This window comes from Phacochoerus africanus, chromosome 11, assembly GCF_016906955.1.
Source record: "Phacochoerus africanus isolate WHEZ1 chromosome 11, ROS_Pafr_v1, whole genome shotgun sequence".
NCBI classification, from domain to species: domain Eukaryota; kingdom Metazoa; phylum Chordata; class Mammalia; order Artiodactyla; family Suidae; genus Phacochoerus; species Phacochoerus africanus.
The window spans coordinates 100,152,693-100,165,386 of NC_062554.1; positions in this window are offsets into that span (position 1 = coordinate 100,152,693).

Consider the following 12,694-nt stretch of genomic DNA (forward strand, 5'->3'; position numbering starts at 1 on the left):
TTGAAATTGAGTGATAGGTACATAGGAATTTTCTATACTATTGTCCCTACTTATACATAGATTTGAAATATCCTATAAGAAAATGGTCACAAATATGTTTTAAAAATTAGAGGATAAAAACAAATAAAAATAAGGAAGAATTTTCAAGAATAAAATACCATTTAAAACACAATAAGAAAACACTTGACAATACTAATCATTGTGGGTTAACTGTGTTTCCCAAAATCTTTATTAGGAAACCCCAGTATCTCAGAATATGAACTTATTTGGAAATGGGGTCTTTGCAGATGTAATTAGTTGAGGACATACAGATTATCCTTATAAATAGAATGCCATGTGAAGAAAGTGAGAGAGGCATGAGGGATGACAGTGTGAAAAGGCATATGAAGATGACCATTTTTAAGTCAAGAAGAGATCTCTCCCTCATGGCTCTCAGAAGGAACCAGCTCTGATGAAAACTTGATTAAAGTACTTTAACTTCCAGAACTGTGAGACAGGAAATTTCTGTTGTTTAAATCATTCACTTTGTAGTATTCTGTTATGGTAGTCCCAGCATTAATACACTGATGAAATGCACCATGTATTTTTTTCTAAAAAAAAATTAAATGGCTAAACTTGATCTAAGAAAGAATAATAAAGCTAGATTTTTAAAAAATGAATAAAATTGGGAGGAAAAAGAACTTCCTCCTCCAAAGACTGTAATTTTTAGAAGAGTTTTCCTGAAATGTTCATTCAAATTTTTATGGAACCATAAATGTTATTCTAAATAAGCTCTTCCAAAATGTAGAAAAGGTGACTCCCTAAGTCACTTACTCATAAATGTAGCGTTAAGAATACATGCATCAAAGGGCAATTCCTCTTCTCTATTTAAGGAAATGATAAGAGCAAATATTCATAAAGTATTTCTATTCTAAGTGCTTTTCAATCATTAATTCCACCTCAAAACAACCTCTGAGATATATACAATTGTTATTCCCGTTTTACAGATGTGAAAACTGAGATACGTGCCTACGACCACTTATCTGAGAAGTGACAGAATTGGGGTAAAATGAAAATCTTGACCATGTCTCTCTAGAGACTAAATCACTAAACAATTTTTATGTCTCCCTATCAAGAATCTATTTTATTTGTAGCATTCATATATAGTACAAAAGGTGGAAAGAAAGTATGTAAATGGGCAAATATTCATGTATGTGTATGAAAGTTACTAAAATGATTTTAAAACAATATTTAGTGATAGGAAAAATGATCTTAAGCAAAAAAAAAAAAAAAAAAAAGCCCAGAAAGATTTTTTTTTTCTTTTAGGGCAACACCTGGAGCATATGAAAGTTCCTGGACTAGGGGTTAATGGGCTAGGGGTCTACTCAGAGCTCCAGCTGTTGGCCTACACCACACTCACAGTAACACCGGATCCAAGCAAGCTGCATCTTCAACCTACACCACGGCTTGTGGCAATGCTGGATCCTCTACATGCCGAGCAAGGCCAGAGATAAAACCTGCATCCTCATAGAGACTATGTTGGCTTCTTGACCAACTGAGCCACAACAGTAACTCTAGAAAGTTACTTTGATATTAACTTTTTTTTGTATTTTGATTCCATTAAATGGGAAAAGATAAATTTGATTAAACTTTTCAAATGAGCTGAAAAATAAGTGTTCATATAAGGAACTAATATTTAAAGGGGATAATTTTCCTAAGTAAGCTGAGTAAAATTTTTATAAATAAAGGTTTTTCTTCATAATCATTCTGCTTTTCCTTAAATTAAAAAAATATGAATGAACATGATTGCAATCCCTCTACTTAGCAATAATCCCTGAGGTGACATTGTGGTCTATCGTAATGAAGCATGGCATCTTTCATCTTTTACCCCAACTCTCACTCTCCCGCAAAGGTTTGATACAAGATTCAGACACTCTAAAATTCTTGGTGCTAATTAGTTGTAAATATTGTCATCTGTACTAAACCAACAGGAAGGTAATGAATTTGGCACAAAAGTTATATGAAGCTGAAACTCAGATTAGCAAAGTAATGTTGTTAGGGTATTCTTTCTGGAATTCTATATGACAAAACAGAATATTAGCAGTTAAAAATGACTACCTCTAAATGCTATGTATGCTTCATTTAATGTATGTGTGGGGGGAATTACTCTATAAAGGCTTAAATATAATTCATGCATTTTAAACTACTAAATTTCTCTCTTTATTTTTAAGTTTTGTTATTCAAATTATTAAATCAATATTATTATTCCTACAACTGAAAATGATAACATCCTTTTATGAATTTTCCTTCCAAAAATAAAAAAGGAAACTTGGCTTCAAACAACTTTTTACCCTGATTTACCAGGTCAACATTTAATTTATTTAGTGGATAAGAATTTTTCAATGTATACAAAAGTTAAAATGAGCATCTCTGCAATTTGTTAGTTTCACAATCTCTATAATTCACTAGTTTCACAACTCAAGTTATGGTTTGATTTTTACATACCATTATAGATATGGGAGAGGATAGCAAAGAAACAGAAATTGTGGTTTCTGCGCTAAATATGAAAGTAAAGTAAATAGGAAAGTCCTTTGACAAGGGGAGTTGATGCTTATTTTCCAAATCTAGGAAAGCATGCTACCATGAAAAGCACATGTTACATAGGGAACCATCTGGAAAGATTGAACAATGTGGATGCCTCATTAAGAGACTAATCCTACCTTTTACAGGGCCCTCCAGAATGGTTCCTGCTTTTTTGAGTTGAGGATCCTAATCTTAGCTTGGACTACCAAAATACCATAGCCTGGGTGGCTTAGAAAATAGAAATATATTTTCTCAAGTTCTGGAAACTAGAGTCCCAGTTTAAGGTGCCAGCTGATTTGGTTTCTAGTAAAACTTCTCTTTTGACTTGTTAGAGGGCCACCTTCTCACTGCTTTCATACAGCTGAGAAAGAAGGTATGTACAAGTGACCTCTCTTCCTGTCTCTTCATCTAAGGACATTAATCCTATCAGGGTCCTACTCTTATGGCTTCATTTACCCTTAACTACCTCCATAAAGGCCCTAGTACAGTCACATTAGGGGTTAAGCTTCAACATATGAACAAGGGGTGAGGGCACAAATATTTAATCCGTAATAGTCATCCTTAGCTAGGATTTCAGAGGGTCTTTGGTTTCCAAATCTTCTAAACATTCACTTAACTTCCTTAGCATGCAAAGTTATTTCCTTCTTTACCTATGGGTACTATTGTTTATTGATGCATCTCTGTCCATTCTTTTTAACTGAGGAGAGAGGAAATAGCTTCTTTGAGACAGGAAAATAATGTTTCCTAAACCAGATATGGCCTGTGAGGAGATCTCCTGTGAAACCATAAGACTTTTGGGAAACTATGGATAATGTCATATTTAGTTTATGATTTTAAACTTATTCCTACATTGTAACTCCTTTCGATAAGCTACCAAGAAGTCAAAAAACTATTTCTAAGTTTTTGGTTATTTTGTGGGGGCAAGGGTAGTATAAGAATGGTGAAGGCGTTTTAAAATTACTCCTGGGAGTTCCCGTCATGGCTCAGTGGTTAAAAAATCTGACTAGGAATCTTGAAGTTGTGGGTTTGATCCCTGGCTTCGCTCAGTGGGCTAAGGATTTGGCATTGCAGTGGGCTATGGTGTAGGTTGCAGTTGCGGCTTGGATCTGGTGTTGATGTGGCTCTGCTATAGGTTGGCAGCTGTAGCTCTGATTGGACCCCTAGCCTAGGAACCTCCATATGCCTCGGGTGCAGCTCTAGATAAAGGCAAAAAGAGAAAAAAAATTAAAAAAATAAAAAATAAAATTACTCCTGACTCATTGTCCAGAGGAACTGTAGAAAGTAGTAAATCCCAGAGATTCTTAAGCTAAATATATCTTCTTCCCCTTCCAACGGTCTCAACAATGCAAACTTTACCACATGATAATTGTAGCAATGGAGTTCTCAGAATTTAAGTTATTAAGTGTATAATAATAATAATACCATGTTTGGGAGAAAGTGGGCTTCAGAAGAACATTCTAGGGTGGGCGTTGTTAAGCTAATGTGTCTCAGTGGTACATGCCTTCTCGTTCTTTCTGGTCATCAGTATTGTACCAAACACACACATACACAAACACATACACACACACACCCTACATTTGACTCACACACTCATACATCCATACACAAATAGTATCTGAAGACAAACTTTCAGTAATTATTTACTTTCAGTAATTATACACCCCAGAGGCATATTAAAAAAGAGACACAGTTTTGCAAAATAATTTACTTTTAATACTCCTTTCACAGTGAAGAAACTGCTGTGCATTATAATGTGAATGATGTCAGTGCTCAATTAGAACATACCTCTGTTTCTAACCCCTGCCCAGATTCTTTGTGTGTGTGAATAGGAAATATGGGGCTCATTACAACAACCCTTTCAAGCAACAGTACTGTCAACATTTAATGGCCATTTTCGGGCAATAATGAGTACTAACACAAGCTTAAGAATTGCTTTATCTTTTACTATAGGATTGATATAATTCTTAGGTAAAACATTCCCACACCATCTACTGGTTATAGAATAGAAGCTATATGGGGATATTAATATCACTGGAGAATGGAGAGAAATTCATTCTTCCTATAATACATATTTAACAGTTCAATTTATATTCCTAGGTGATTATGAGAACTTTGTAAATAAAGAATAAGTCTTATCTGAGTTTCTTGAAAGTATTTTTCATAGTAACCTGAAAATGAGCACGTTTTCTAAAATAAAAAGTCTCTTCTAACCATCTGATTAAGGATTTTTTGATTAGTTAATATTTACATAAAAGTCTTAGGAATTTATAAAAATTATATTTTCTTCTAAATTTAATGAAAACACTTTAAATGACCATTAAGCAGTAATGGAATGTCTTTTCTTCACTAGTACATAAACATCATCGCAATTTAACTTTGATTAGGTATTGAGGATAAATTTAGATAAGAAAGTGGAAGTCGTTAAAATAGCTTGCCTTAACTTGTGAATAGATTGATAGTAGTAAAACAAAACTCAGTTTCCTGACTAATGTTGTATGAAGAGTTTCAAATTATTCTGTGTGATAAAAGATCCTATTAATGTGGTCTGTGAGGTTTCTACAGCTGATCTACAAGTTTTTACAAAACATCAAGCAGATGCCTCTAATTGCTTACCAACCACTCATCCCTTAACTCGTTCTAGCGTGGTTTTCTCCCACAACACTCCACTAAAACCGCTTTATCCAAAGTTGCCAAAGATTTTTCTTAGTGCCTATCTCTCTTGAATGCTCAGAAAGAGAAAACTATACATTCCATCACCACCTTTTGAAACATCTATCTTACCTATGGCATTAGAATATCCTGGTAATTCTTTCATCCCATTATTTTTCCTTTCTCCTCTCTTCATGGTGTCTTCCTCTTCTTCAGTACCACCAAATGTAAATGTTCTTTAAGGTTCCATCCTTGACTTTCTTCTTATGCTCTGTGCACCTATCTTCTCCCTTTTCTGTTCACTATCTTCCCAAGTGACTAAGATAATTATGCAAATGAGTCTTAAAATGTATTCTGACTTCTCTTATCTAGTTTAATCCTGGCATTACAAATGCCAGCTAAATGTTACTACAGGTGTAGGACGTAGTGATTGGAAGAGTAGGAAGTAAAAAGATATAGATTGGTTTCTATATAGAGAGTGACAGGAAATTTAGAAAAAATGTATAAAACAGGGCAGGAAGCGATGAATTCCGTGAAAGACATTCTGTATACTCAAGAATATTTTGTTGTTGGGTTCTGGATAAAAATGACTGTACTGGATCCATATAAATTGGCTTCTCAGTTTATAAGAATGTGTCTTAGTGAGACACTAGGACGTTTCACATATTTATGAGATAAAAGATACAAAGATGATAAGACTTTTGTTTTGTTATCTTTGAGAAGTTGAATGGTATTTGAAAGGTCAGAGAGGGAGATGAAGAAGAATTAAGGTGATGAATTAAAAGGAATACATGCAACCTGGCAAGCTCAGCAGATCTGGAGACTACAAATGACTGTGATTTCTCCCACTACTGTGGAGGCAAATATAAGAAATCTCAAGATATCCATGTTATATCCATTATCCTGTCAACAAAGAAGTATCTAAATTCCTTTACATTATTCCAACACCTTTTTATGTACATCCATTCCAGGTTCTCCTCCTATAAATGGTAACATCATCATTACGTATTAGGTTCTAACTGTATCACCTTTGACTTCTTCCTTATTCCCTAACACCTACATTAAATAAGTCAATTTTTTCTCTGATTCCTAGTCTAATAAAACTATTTTTTGTTAGCATAACTTTTCTGTTGTCACCACTACTACCTGGGTTTAGAAATTTTCACCTCATAATTAGACTATTACAAAGTACCTCTTTACTGGTCTCACTACATCCTATGATGATCCTATGAGGCCCTATCACCTCCTGACCCTCACTATTTGGGACCCTTCTTTTTTAATGTTTAAATTTTGAGGCTCATGTTCATTTGATGATTTATTTTTTCTATTTCTTCTTATACATATACAGTCACCCCTTGGTATCTACGAGGTTCTGATTATTCATTTCAGCCCTGAGCACAGCTTGACAATCATTTTAACCATATTTTGTTAATGTTGTTCCTCAGAGCACTATTCCAAAACTGTTCACACTTCACAAATCCCTTCAGCTCTCTTCCCTCAATTTTCTTCCTTCCCTGTTCTCAGACGCAGAGAGCCAAATATGAAAATTATAATTCAGTCTCATCATTGAGGAATTCAAATTTATGGGGGAAAAGAATCAGAAAAACCATCAATTAAGATGAAGTAGGCAGAATGAAGAAACTAGGAAGAAGCATAAATAATTATTTCTGACAATCGTGGGAAAACCTGGTGTGCCTACCTCTAATCTGTAATGCTTTATAGGAGTTGTCACTCAAATTGATCAGAAATACTACAAAAGCTCTTGTTGATACGTTACAGGATGTGCAACATAGATTTCATTCAAATCTGGAAGTTTCACACTGAAAATCTGCTGTGATGATGCAAAAAAGTACATGATTACTTCAGCGGTATTATTTTTAATCCATTTATTTTTAATCCATTTATTGAGGCATTCATCTGATTTTATCCCCTAAATTTTAAAATACTAACAACTAAAATTTTTGTAGTTTCTATAAATTTCATCTGTTATTTATTTAGAAAAAGTTTATTGAATCCAAACATAATTTTCTCAGTTATATCATTTTCCTTCCTATTTGTAAAAGAGACGGGTCATGGAGTCTTTCTTTTATTTATTCTAGTACATGATTTTTCTCCTTTTCTCTGCTATTCAGTCTAAAAACCAGGAGAAATAAAGGGCCATTTTAAATTCACATTTTCCAGCAGAGGCTTAGTGTAACTACAAAGATGGGAGCAATGTTTAGCATCTGATGTACTGAGTATTTAGAATTGTGTCTCAAAACCTAACTCCCCTCCAATATTCCTTATCTCAACAGTAGTCACACATCTGACCATTTGCACAATCCCAAAATGCACACTGTCTGATATTTACCTGTCCCTCAACCCGCATATATAACCCATCACCAAGACTTGCTGCTTTTAGCATTTGAATATTTCTCAAACTACTCCATTTATTTCCCCCTCCATTGCCATCACCCTAGTTCCAGCCACCATCCAAAATGCAGCTAGTATGGCATAAAGTAATTCAAAGTAGAGACTTGGGAAAGAGTCAAACCTGGCTTGATGCTCTGCCTAGTTGTAGCTATGGTCTGTTGGAATATGTATTTAATCTCAAGTTTCCCAGCCATATAATGGAAATAATAAAAGTAATATTAGCATTTATTTACTCCATAAGTTTACTGTGCATTAAATGAGAGAATACATATAATGTACTTCATGAAGTTTTTAGCACATACTAGAAATTCTTAAATGTTCGTACTTGCCTTCACCATATTAGCCTACTATATCCATTTGTCAATCAATGCATCATACTAACCAAGGCATTCTACAGATTTGTGGTATCCAATATGGTTGCCACTAGCCCTGTGAGGCTACTGAGCACTTGACATGAAGATAGTACAAATTGACATGGTCTTGTTTATTTTTACTTTTAAATATGCCTACTGGAAAATTTAAAATTACATATGTGGCCCACATTTAAGGTTAAGAATTATAAGTTTAGAATTATATTCCAGGAGATACCACTGATTTAGATTTTGCCCATTTTCTCTTATTTATGGTTTCTTGAATGGCCAGGTACATTCTTGAATGACTCCAGTGATATGAATTCTTGTTTAAAACTATATTTTATATATTTGAAATTTATTAGAGAAGATCTGAAAAGTCTTCACCAGGATGGGAGCATGGACTTTTAATATTTCATAATGTTGATATTTAAAAATTATAAATAAGTATCGAGTAACTTTTTTTCAAGTAAGACATACCTACATTCATTAGTATCCATTCAAGACAGACTTCAACTAGTCTTTCTTAATAAATCAATTTCCTCTGATTCAAGGTAATTATTCTTATGAACTCTGAATCTTAGAAATGTATATGTGTGCCTGAATACATGGTGATCATGAGAATGAATTAGCATGTTTTATTCTAGAAGAGTTTGGGGAAAATAAATCTGGATTGAGTTAATAGAAAGTTTTTGCGGAGCATATAGATTAAGTGAGATTTTTTTTTTCAACTTTAAAATTTTAATGAAAAAAGAGATTGTTTCCAGTTGTTTGTGCTAACATACAAGGCTATAATGAAATTTCTTGTAAATGTATCTTTTTTGTTTAAAAAAGCAACATGGAACAAACTTGGTAAAATGATAACACTTTTTATTTCTGGGAGGGTGGTCATATGGGTCTTCATTATGTTATTCATTTAGCTTTTAAATTGACTGAGTTTTCACATTAACCTTAAAATTTATTTATGAATTATCTTGGGCAGTCTATAAAGATACTTATATCATGACATTTTAATTTCTTCTTCCTATTCTCTTTATCTCATTATTTTTCTTTATTGCTTTGTTTTTATTATTATGCACACTACTCTCTCTCTCCCACCTTCCTCTCTTCCTGAAATAACTTACATTAGTATTCTATGACATTTTAGTTTCTGATTTTTGTGATTATACAAATGATTAAATTCTTACATACTTGCATATTTTCCCTCCCATAACAATTTATTGCTTTCAGAATCAATTCCATCCTGAGTGAAGTAAGTCAGAAAGAGACAAATACCATATGATATCACTTATATCTGGAATCTAATATATGGCACAAATGAACCTTTCCACAGCAAAGAAAATAATGGACTTGGAGAATAGATTTGTGGTTGCCAAGGGGGAAGGGGAGGGAGTGGGAAGGACTGGGATTTTGGGGTAAATAGACGCAGAATGTAGCCTTCAGGATGGATGAGCAATGGGATCTTGCTGTATAGCACTGGGAACTCTGTCTAGTCACTTATGATGGAACACTTAATGTGAGAAAAAAGAATGTATACATTTATATGTAAGTGGGTCACCATGCTGTACAGTAGTAATATATATAATTTTTAAAAATTCCTTCTTTTCAAAAGTTAAATCTCTTAAGAACTTTTAAAGAGATTCTTCATGTTGCTAGGCTCTCTGATAACTAATATCTTATTATCTTTGCTCTAACATGGAAATAATAGCTTAGCTGAATACTTAGCTGAGTCAGATTCAAATCCTTTTCCTTGAAAACTCTCTTACATTTAGTGTTGCTATTATAAGGGCTAAAAAGTATTGATTTTAGTTCTGATTTTATTCAAGTTTTACTTTCTTTCTGAAAATCATAAATTTTCCTTTGTTTTTAGTAACCTTAAAAACAACTATATCTAAAAGAGGAAGTTTCTTCCCACTTATCTTTCCTATTGTGTTCGTTATATGCCCTTTTAAACTGAAGTCTTATATCTTTCATAAACTACAAATGATCACCTTTTTTTTCTCCAAATATTCTTTTTCTTTTCTTTTCCTTTTTCAGTCACATACGTAGCATATAGAAGTTCCCAAGACTGGGACTGAATCCGAGTCACATCTGCCACAGCTGTGGCAATGCCAAATCTTTACTTAACCCACTGTGCCAGGCTGGGGAATCAAACCAGCAATGCCACAGAGACAAGCCAGATCATTAACCCACTGCACCACAGCTTCAAAATATATAAAGGAAGATAAATTTCCATGACTTTCTAAAGCAATTTTCAAAAAAGTATAAAGAAGGGAAACTCCTACTACTAGGTATTAAGACAGAATGCAACATCAGATGAAAACCATCTGTGTGGTACAGGTGCAGGACAGACTAATTGACTGAAGGAATAGAAAAATAAGGATTTAAACAGATTACTTGTATATGATAGAGGACATGGTACATAACTTTGGAGAAATGACAGACACTTTTGAAAGCAACCAGAAACTTGATTTACTACTTAAAGAAAAATAAAATTGGATCTCTAGTACATACAATTATTAAACAAAAACAAAAAATCCCAAATGGATAGAAGGCCTGAGTATGAAAATAAAACAACTAAACTAACCATAAATTATGTTTACTAAAACAAGATGTAAAAGCTCAAATCACAAGAGAAAAGCAAACATAATTTGACTTTTGACTAATATGAGAATTGGGCAACATAAGAATATCTATTAGTGATTCTCACTCACACAGGTTGTGTCCCTAGGAACCAGACCACAAAAAAGAGATCAGTGAGCAGGTTTATTACGAAGTGTTCTTGAGGACAATATCTGTGATAGGAAGGGAAGGGAAGAAAACAGAACTGGGTTAAAGAGACAAGTAGTGCAGTGATGCATTATCAGTGAAGGCTTCTTCTCTGAAGCAGGAGAGAGGCTGACTCCTGCATTGACCAGTGACTGGAAGCAAGCTGCCCTGGGAAGGGTGTACGAATTTGGGTAAGATACAAATGACTCCATTCAAGGAAGTTTCTAATGAGGGATGATTATTGGGCTGCCTGCAAGTATCACTTTCCATGAATTAGGGAATAAGCCCTCTGGCACTGAACAAGGATCTGAGTGGTACATCACAGATTCCATTTCAGTCACAAGACTAAGATTAAAGTGACAACCTGGGATTCAATACTATGAATAATAAGAATACATAAAATACCCAATGACTTCCACTGAACCCAGTAAAAAATAACCAAGGGAGAAAAAAAATAACAGAAGTAAAAACTTAAATGATTCAATATAGAGTTATCCTAATCTCATTAATGAGAAAGATAAAGAGGTATTTATTAAGGATGTTGACTATAGTAACTAAGCTCTTGGATGCTAATGAAATAGATAATAAATCACAATGTGTTGTAATAGAACAATGTATAGCAGTACAATTAAACAAACCAATCAGTTGCGCATAAAAAAGATTTAAAATATACAATGTTGACTACAAAAAGAAATAAGGTTATAATGCTGATATCTTATAAATTTAACAAAACTTGTAAAACAACTATTAGTACTTGTTTTTGAGGATAGCAGAGGTAAGTGACATGGAAGTCTGAACCTTCTGTGTAATTTTCTAGTATGATCTAGATATGCTCAGGCTGAAAGCCATTTGCTGTTTTTGCACTTGCCCAGCCTTATAGGATAGCTCTGATAATATCCAGATCAGGAAACGAAATCTCAGTGACATAATCACCGAGAAACCCATGGTCAGGATATCAGTTTCCAGTAGGATTCATTATCGTGGCAGAAATATTTATTAAAATTGAGACTAGTTTTCAAAGAAGGCATACTCTTTCTCCAAATCCTGGAAACGTATCAGAGATTTTGCACACCAAACTTTTCCTTCATAGTTTTGACTCAGAAATTTCTCATCTTCTGTCAATGGGAGGTGGAGAGAGATTATTTCAGGGATTGTCTATGTGATATTTAAAAGTGACCATTTTTTAAAATATATATATATTTATTGGAGTATAGTTGACTTACAAAGTTGTGTTAGTTTCAGGTGTACAGCAAAGTAAAGCACATATACATATATCTATTCCTTTTCAGATTCTTTTCCCATATAGGTTATCACACAGTACTGAGTTATCCTGTACTATACAGTAGGTCCTTATTACCTATCTATTTTATACATGCACCATTATTCCCCTTTGGTAACCGTTAAGTTTGATTTGAAATCTATGAGTTTCTGTTTTGTAAGTTCTGTATCATTTTCATTAATTTCACATATAAGTGATAGCATATTTGTCTTTGTCTGACTTACTTAAGTATGATAATCTCTATGTCCATCCATGTTGCTGCAAATGGCATTGTCTCATTTTTTTACGGCTGAAAAATATTCCGTTGTACTGTGTACCACATCTTCTTTATCCAGTCCTCTGTCTATGGAATTTAGGTTGCTTCCAGGTCTTGGCTCTTGTAAAGACTGCTGCAGTGAACACTGGGCTGCATGTATCTTTTTGAATTACGGTTTTCTCTGGATATATGCCCAGGAGTGGGATTGCTGAGTCATATGGTAGTTCTATATTTAGTTTTTTGAGGAACTTCCATACTGTTCTCCATGGTGGTTTTGCAAGCTTACATTCTCATCCCTTTATAGATTATTTTGATGAAGGCCATTCTGACTGGTGTAAGGTGGTACCGCATAGTAGTTTTGATTTGCATTTCTCTAATGATTAGTGATGTTGAGCATCTTTTCATTTCTTCTTGTCT